The sequence below is a fragment of the Pholcus phalangioides genome, unplaced genomic scaffold (assembly GCF_987345545.1).
Source record: "Pholcus phalangioides strain wild (caught in Gottingen) unplaced genomic scaffold, Ppha-v1.0 ptg000022l_1, whole genome shotgun sequence".
Taxonomy (NCBI): Eukaryota; Metazoa; Arthropoda; class Arachnida; order Araneae; family Pholcidae; genus Pholcus; species Pholcus phalangioides.
Window position 1 is genome coordinate 19,016,000 of NW_028301615.1, and position 9,449 is coordinate 19,025,448.

Genomic DNA, 9,449 nt, shown 5'->3' on the forward strand with positions numbered 1-9,449 from the left:
TTTCCCAATACGCTACTTTACCCCATACCAACTCCAGTCATATATCGCCTTAAGCCAGGTTTCCCTAGAAGCAGGTTAATACAGCGTGTGCAGCGTGAAAACGCTGATTGGTCACGAAACCTGAATTTCAGGCTTTTTACCAATCAGCATTTCACGCTGTACACAACTCTGCCTCTTTTGAGGTAACGGAAGTAAGGTGCTTTGCATCAGTCCGGAGCTGTGAGCGGTTCTATCTATCTATCTATCACGCTGTACACGGCGCAGAAAAATTCTGCTCGTAGGAAAACCCGGCTTTATGGCAATTTCCAACTAGCGGAACCGTGTGGGAAATGAAGACGCCATCTATCGCTGGTCACTCCAGGCTCGATAGGAAAGAACTTTTCTGATGTTCTGCATTCGAACCCGTGGACCTTCACGGCAACCTTCATAGTGGAAGACGAGCATCTTACCACTGCGCCAACCATGCTTTTAAAAGATCACTACACCTAACTAAAAATTTTATACGTATATGAAGTAAAACAAAATCCTCCTAACGACGTTATATATGAAATTTGATGCCTGTATAATCCAGTTGCAGTAAAACCTCCCTTCAACGGGCAAAATCTTGGTCCCATGATTTCAATGCCAAAATACACATTAAAAAAAAAAATCTGGATTAAACGGAACCTGTCTAACGCGGAAACGGGAAGGAAAATCGTACCCTTTTAACAAAAAATTTCACACCAACATTCGACTGTGTTTCGCGACAAATAAACCAAAGGATCCTACGAAATGTTAGAGTGCTCTATGGAAATATTTTCTTGTCAGAGCGAGTTCTACTTCATCCCACTTGATGTTGTGGTTAAAAGCCGTATGTAGTGAAGCAGTTGCTTTCTGAAATTGTAACAAAATTTTCCGGAAGAAAGCTGGCTTTTCTACGTTAGAACTCATTGTTATAGGGTTGGATTCCCAAACGTATACGTACAAGACTTATAAAATTATATTCTGCTTTCCATGATCACATCCTTGAGAAGGGCCCGGCTAACTCTGACGGTAGAGCATGAGGCTCTTAACCTCAGGATCGTGGGTTCGAGCCCCAAGTTGGGCGTCGTAAAACTTTTTCTCTCCAGCGGGGTGAGTTAGGGAAAAAGTTTTGAAATTTTTTTCTAATTACGTGAAAAAAAAAAAAAAAAAATTAGAGAGGTGACAAATATTGAGACGTGACTCGAACCCATGAGCCTGCTAACCCCTATGGCCTTGGACATTGAGATGAATGAATCCGGCTCCGATATTTTTGTATAGAAGAGGAATACGTATGAATATTGCTTGAAAAGAGCTTTCCGCTATGGCTGTCATCTATCGAGCAAAAACAAAACAATTTGTTATTGATTCCTTGTAAATAACTAATATGCAAAAGCATTTTCAGTTTTTTGATGACCAATAATTATGGAGTTACAACGCATTAAAAAGTGTGGGCGGGCAGAGTGTGGAAGGGAAAGAGACGACGACGAGAGAGAGAGAGAAACGAAACACACGTCTAGTCAACATTTAATACAAGCAAAGAGAATGACTATCATACACAGCGGTCAAGTTGAGGGAAAAAAGAAAGTCCCCAAAAGAGGGAAACGTTGCGTATATGGGGAAAGAACATGAATACACACACAGTAAAAGGGGGAAAATGATATTATTCCAACACCCCCACTTCATTTGAGCACAAGTAAATAAACATAACATTTCTTAATTTCACATCAAGTTCTTTTGTGAATCCGTCGGATGGGTTGACTTTAGAGTCTATATGTTTCGGGATCTTCACCACGACACAAACTGGCTTGATGCACAATGAAGCCGTCGTTGAAGTGCCTTCTGTCAGGAATACGACTGCAGGTTGGATGTTAATCATCATCGCTGTCTTCATCCGTCAATTTCTCGCAGAAATTCCCCATGTGATGGTTGTCACCTTGCTCTCATCACTTCGAATCTCTTGGGCGGGATGCCTTTAGTTAACCTTTGTGAAACGCGAATTCGGGATCCGTCACCTCTGGGATCCTCCTCTGTAGGGTCTCCGGAATTTTCCTCCTGAGTTTTTATTTCCACGGAGCCAGAAAGTTTGGTTTCACGAACATCATCTTCACTCACGTCGAAGCTGTCGCTTACTTGATGTTCTATATACAGAACTTGACATCTCGACTGATTACGACCTTTTTCGATGATTGGTTGTAGCAGCGATGTGCTTTCGACTCCTCATCGTACCCAAGGAAAATCATTTGTACTCCTGTGTTATTGAGTTTTTGACGCCTCTCTGTTGGTACATAAACGAAACACTTCGATCCAAAAACGTGTAGGTTCTTGATGGTAGGCTTCCTGTTCGTCCACAGTTCGTTCGAGTTTTGATGATGGCGATGAAGGAGGTTATATAAACTGATATCTATGGTTTATACTACACAAGATTATATTTGTTCTCTTGGAAGAGTAGGGAATTAGTTTGACAATCAAACGGATCAAAAAAAGATAAACTTTCCCGTCGGTGCTAAAAGCTCTCGTTTCGTGAGAGAAGAGAGCACAATCGCTCTTTCGCCATTATTTTCCAAGAAAGGGAATTATTTTTTTTGTTGTATTTTTTTTCTTTCGTAATCTTCTTAATCAGGGCCACCTTCATTACTCGACGAATAAGAAATGCTGACAAATGCCTTCTGAAGAGACTAATATCTACTAATCCCGGAATGTAATTTACCGAACGTCTTGTGAGAGTGTGGCGTTAATCCGTCATTTGATTTGAGTGGTTTATCGGCTTAAGCTTCTTAATGAACCGACAACGATTCGTCGAATTCTTCAATTGATCATTTCCTATTTTCAAGAAATGTGCTTTTCCTGTACATCATTCCCTTTTTCTTAAATGTTCCACGTCCTCCTACATTCGTGTTTTCTTAGGAAAATGGAAAATTACTTTTTGATTTCCATCATTCAGATTTTTCATTGATTAATATGCCTTACCAGTAAGGATTCATACAGGTCTGGTATGAGGTTTGGTTTCTAGGGGCTTCATTCGGCCCTCGGGTACGGAGTTGAGTATGTATAGTTTGGGACGAGGGATTTTCAACTTTTCAGATATATTGCGGGTCAAATTAAAGTTTTCCACGAAGCTCGCGAGGTTCTCCAACTCACGCTGTGGTGTTTAAAAATTCCAAGATGAATTCGCATTCGCAAGGTGTTAAAACAGCTTAACAGCTGCAAAAATGGGGTCCCGAGTTCACCAACGGTTTTAAATAATTGGAGACTTTGTTTCCAAATTATTATTTTCATTTGATTATCAATTTTGATTTATTTCGAAATTATTTCTTTCAAAGATACTCTGAATTGTTTTTTTTTGGAATTATTAGTTCTGAAATTATATTGAATGATTATGTAATGATGATGCGGCTTTTTCTGAGTTTAATACATCAAGCAAATACACGTTTTGTTGATATTATGCTGTGGATTGAACTAGGAAAGAAAAGTATTCTAGTCACCACCGGGAATCGAATCCAGCTCCTCTTGTGAACCGGACAAGTGCGCTACCATATACATCACTAGAGACACGCCCGGCGGAAACCAGATGACTTTTATTTCCGAGTTAACCTCGGCATGATATCCGGAAAAAGTGCATTTCTTTGATTGTTTAATAATAATTTCCTTCGGTGATTTTGGAGTCACTTTTTCATTAATTTTGAAGTCATTTATTTTTCTTAAGTTATTCGTCTTCAATTTTTGTAATTATTTTTTAAATTAATTCCGAAGTCATTCCTTTATTTAATTCCTGAAATTATTCCGTTCTCTGATTCGTGTAAGTATTTCTTTCATTAATTCTGAATTTAAATTTGAAAAAAAAATTCTGAAATCGTTTAAGGCCCAAGTTCAAAATTCTATTTGCTTTTGTGCAGAGCCTTCTATCGATAAAAATTTGGACTAATTTTTTTTTCTGCACAAAAAAAAAGTCCTCACGCGTAAGAATAATTTTTCCGCATTCAGATTTCAAATGTAGCACTTCCTTCAATTTTTACGAGTTCTTAAATTATTCACGAATTCATAGGAGACTCAATACAATTTCTACTTCTCTGTGGGTTATTAGATAAATTTTTCACAACTTAGTTATTTATAGATATTTTTAGTTGAAGCGTAACGTATTGCCATGAAGTCATTAGTTCGTTATGCTCCCGGCACCCTCTGGTGCCTCTCAAGTATGATAGACTTTTCGGATTAGTCGCCATCTGGTGTCGGAGATGCGAGCTTTGACCTGACTGCGAATGTACGGTCCGGTTCAGCGCACGCAAGCTCTAAGGGAAGGGGGACTCACCTGACAAGTGAGAGGATGTCGGTTCGATTTCCCACACAAGACCAATTTTCTTTCTCGGATTTATTATCGCATCAGCCAGCTGTCGAAACCGTCGAAGTAATAGCGGAGAGTGACATCACACACACCTTCGGACAAGCTTAAAGACCTCATTTGTCAACACTTGTCAAGATTACAATATGCCAATAGATATGTACTTTCCATCTCTTTCCACTGAGAATTTCGACTGGGTTGTCTCACCATTTGATTTCGCAGACAGTGCGGGGAGAAAATATACCTCACTGCTTGCGAACGAGATGAATTTATTGATCGTTGTGCTGATTCGACAGTCACAGGTAAGTTCACCGAGAGTGAGGCGTCGGTGGCTGCATTTTGGCGTGAACTGAGAAAGAAGTATCCAAATCTAAGGAAGAAAGCAATTAACGCACTTTTGTTCTTTTCAATATCATATGTGAGCAAGCCTTCGCTGCTATGGCGACTATAAAATACAAAGCAACAAATAAACTACTACTACTCAACCGTACATGCACCTCGCACATACTCGCACTCTAACGAATTCGCACATGCCTGAATGTGCGTTTATGTGTTGTGAACCTAACGTGAAATTTGTTTCTCTGTAATGCTTTTTACGTGCAGCGCTGCCATCTGCCAAGAAATAGACTGCAAGACCTTGAGGACGTGTTTCGTTTCCAACGGTAAGGCCTGATTTCAAGTATCTGTGCTCTAAGCATCAAGCAGACAAAAAAGATCGGGGCGGTAAAATAATTTAAAAAAAAAAAGTACTAAGGGAACTCTGCTTACTAGAGCCGAAACCAATCGTGTGAGAGTGCAAACATAGGGCAAGAAGATTTTTCGGTTCCGACAGCCAGCGTACCGTTTGGGGAAGTCCAGTAGATGGTGTGTACAATGTGCAAGGAGATTTTCGGACGCACTCATTTCTTTTTTTCAAACTCCGATCGGCACACTGACTGTCGGACAGGCGCGGATTCAGGTTAATGTGTCGGGAAGGATGATCTATTTTGTGGGGTCTAGGTAAATTCGTCGCGCTCAACTTGTCGCGTGATAATTCATCAAGTTCAATTTGTCGCAGCGTCAATTCGTCGTGCTACAAACTCGTCGCGGTACAAATTTGTCGCCGACTCATTTCGTCGTGGTACAAAGGTGTAGGCGGAGTCATTTCGTCGCGACAAATTTGAATTGCTTTAAAATTCAAATGTTTGTAGTAATCTCAATGTAATCTCAAGTGTTGCTCATACACATTCCATAAAGTACCGTGGGCACCCCACAGCATCCCCAGGTCAAATTTTCCCATATTATTCAGCTGTTGGGAGAAGGATCGCACCCTCTAGATCCACTCCTGCAGTCGAAATCAGAAAACCTGCATGCACTTTCAAAACAAACCGCAATTGGCGCAAAATGCACAGGGATTGAGCACTTTGGCGCGCCCTGTAGCAAAAGAAAGAAATTAGCTGCAAGAGCTGCAATTGGTGTGCATCCTTGTCATGGGTGGAGATACTGGGGGAGGGGGTCATAGGGGGGAACATTACCATCAAGCGTCAAACACGGAGCTGACTGATCTAATTAATGTATATGGGTGTACATGAACTGGCATCACACACACATCACCATCATGCCCCCTTCCCCCTAGACTTTCAAGTCTATCTCCGCCTGTGATCCCCGCGTAGTCAATGAGTTGAAGGCCCTAGGTTTAGGACAAATGAAATGAAATCATAAGTTATGGGATGATATCCAGGGTAAAATAATTGTTGATGGTATTTCTTTCCACACTTGAAAACATTCAGATTTTTCTCCCGACAACCCCAGAAATGATTAAATTCAATCTAGAAAAACACCAACACTTTTAAGAGACGTGATAAATATTTTAATGAAATATTCATTAGCCGATGTTCATCGTCCGAAAGATGCCAAAATCATGAAAGAAGAGGGGAAAATATTAATCCTTGCTTTCAGTCTCTTCTCTCTCCGTTATTTTCATGGAATTCGTCTTATCCTGTTCCAAAAGTTGTTCAAAAAGAGATGAATATTTTCTTGGCAAAAAAATGAATTTTCTTTTGACGTCGAATTCCAGGAAAATCTTTTGAAGGAGAGGGAAAAAGTCAATAGAGAAAGAGTTCCTGGTTTTTCCCCGCACTAAAGGACACCGGCCTCTATAAACAGAAAAGAAACATGACCGACGGACAAAATGAAATTTCTCTCGACATTAATCGAAATTGCTCTAGTCATTGAATATATTTTCCCGTTTTTATCAAATATAACGACAATAAAAAGAAGAAAAAAAAAACTTAATTGAAAGTTTCATTAACTTTTTCCTTCCTCATTATAATATTTTCCTCTCATTGATTCTTATCATCTTTGATTAAATATAAATAAATGCCGTAAGATATTTGCTGATAAAATCAAAATGGCGGAAGATTTTTTTTTTTTTAGGATAAAATAATAAAAAATTAATTCAAAAAAATATTGAAAAAAACATGAAAAATAATTTTTTTCCCCAGAGAACACTATTTGCCGTTACATAAAAAAATTTGTAATTAAAAAAAAATTTAATATATGTATTTTTTTAGGATATCGTGCGCTGTTTTTTAAAATGATTTCTTATTATTTTGGATTGAAATTTTGTTTCCAGTTTCCGAAACATTTTTACCAATTTTTTTAATTAAAAATTAAAGAAAAAATTAATAAATAAATTAAAATTTTGAAGAGAAAAAAAATCTAGCGAAATAAAATTCATTTTTTTTTCTTTGTTGAGTAATGAAATTAATTTGATTCTTCGATTTACATAATTTTTGATTTCCTTGCACTATATGTAACCTTTGACGTATAAATAAATTTTGGTTTTGCCGGAGATGTCCTGGTCCCTCCCCCTCCCGGGGAAGGGGGTGAAGTGCTTACGTTGCTTCTTGCGACACAGCCTGGGTGTCTTGCAGTTTCCTCCAGTGGAAGCCATGCAGAAATGAGGTCTAGCTTGAAAAGTCCCCAAAAACTTCAGTCGGCAAATGAACTTCCCCAGCGTAACTTTCGTTACTTAAACTGTTCCGTTTGGGTATATAGGATTTTATGGTGACTTTTAAGCATATGGCAATGCTGTTAACAAGCTCTTTTTTTTAATGGGAGCCATAAAAATAGTCTGTTCCTCTTTCTCAAACTTTTTCATAGTGACGACTTAACCGAAATTTGCGGCCAGTAAACGAGGGTTTAATAACATTGTTGTCTATGAGAGCTGGAAAGGCCTGAAGAAAAATGACGACTTAACCGGAGTGACGACTTAACGAGGCTTTACTGTATACTCAATACATGAATAACAAAAATGTCGATTCCTATATATCCCTATTATTATCACTAAGATATCGATGTTCAGATCCCTTTGGTCGTTAGGGTTGCCATAAATGCGGCTAATTATAAATGGTCATAATTATATCACAAAAAATACGTCAATGTGGCAATGACGCCGAATCATAATGATCGATATAGGGATGTACAGGTATCGATATATAGGGGCCGGCGAAAGTCTGAATTTCTGGACATTGACTTGGTCAACTGGGCCTCCAGATCAACCGTGTGGACCCTGCTCTGTTCCCCCCTAGGGGATATAAACTGATTCGTCTAAGGCATAGTTTCCCAACCTTTTTTTTCTCCCATCGCCCCCCCCCCCAACGCAATCTAACCCATAGCATCGTATGTTATACCCGTAGCTTCTACCGCCCCCCTGAAACATTCCATCGCCCCCAGGGGGCGTTAACGTTCACGTTGGGAATCGCTGGTCTAAGGAGACGTGGGCCTATACCCCCGCTAAAAATAAAAAACACTTTCCCATGCCGGGAATTGAACCCGGGCCGCCTGGGTGAAAGCCAGGAATCCTAACCACTAGACCACATGGGAGATGACATGGCCAACTGGGCCTAGCAGTCCGGCTTGATGCAAAGCTGCATTAAGAGTGAGTAACAAGCGGCTTTGGGCTTGATGTCAAATCTAAGATATCTGATTTAGCTCGATTAAAAACTGGTTGCTACTTTTCCCGACTGCCCTAAACTCTGGTCAATAGCCATTGGTCGTTTGAGATAGAACCAGTTAGGCGGTAAACAGTTGGGTGGGTAAACAGGTGATTACTTAATCACCCTTGTCGCATTTTACTGCCGAATCGTTTATCTCAGGGAGCATACTTTCAATCAGAAAAAAACATCCAAATAACGTGCAAAACTGAACGCTAACCAGAGAGCGGATTTTCTTACAAGAAATATCTCGTGCTCAAGAAAACTAAACAAAATTCTTCATGGATCGGTCCTGGAGGCGCCACTATACAGGGTGTCCCATCAAGACCGCCCAAACTCTGCACAGCCAGATTCCTCGCTTGGAATACATAAAAAATGCCCAAAGAACTGTACCCGTACGACCCATAGTTTTCGAGAAAAATGCGAAAGAAAAGTATGTGACGTCATGTCCGGTGCAAGGAAAGAAAAACTTTCCATGGCGCGCTCATGCATGCCTCGATATGCGCGGTGGATATTTTGAACGTCTTTCTATGTAAGCATATACAAATACCGATGTTCATGTTCCCAATAAAGTTTTTTCTTTGCACCGGATATGATGTCACACATACTTTTCTTTCGCATTTTTCTCGAAAACTATGGATCGTACATGTATAGTTCTCTGAGCATTTTTTATGTATTCCAAGCCGGGAATCTGACTGTTTGCAGAGTTGGGAAGGTCTTGATGGGACACTCTGTTCGGGAAGATTTCTTTTTCCTTATACAATCTCCACGATTCTCACGAGATTTTTACACTTCTCTTGGCGCTATGACATCGCCAAATCATCGGAGCTGTCACCAGAGTTGCCAAGTTTGTAGTTAGTTTGGCGAGATTTACAGAGATATGCGAATATGGTATTTCCAAGGGAAAGATGACATAATAAATGATAAATAATGGGGCACGGTAGCTCGGTCGATACTCGCCTAAAGTACCAAAGAATGTTTAGAGGTGTCGCGAGTTCGATACCCGGTTCGTTCTTGCCAGAAAACTTTCATGACACAGGGGTGCAATAAAAAAAAAGGCGACTTCACCGCATCAAAAAATTGCTACCGCAGGGATTCCCATCGAGGGATTAGCGCACCAACCTCTCGATGAG

General features: G+C 39.9%; 1 non-coding gene across 1 annotated transcript; it reads right to left on the bottom strand.

Moving 5' to 3' along the window:
• Positions 1-8,134: 8,134 nt before the first annotated feature.
• TRNAE-UUC (transfer RNA glutamic acid (anticodon UUC)) lies at positions 8,135-8,206 on the bottom strand. Its single transcript has one exon. It is a non-coding gene; the product is annotated as a tRNA-Glu (tRNA).
• Positions 8,207-9,449: the final 1,243 nt, after the last annotated feature.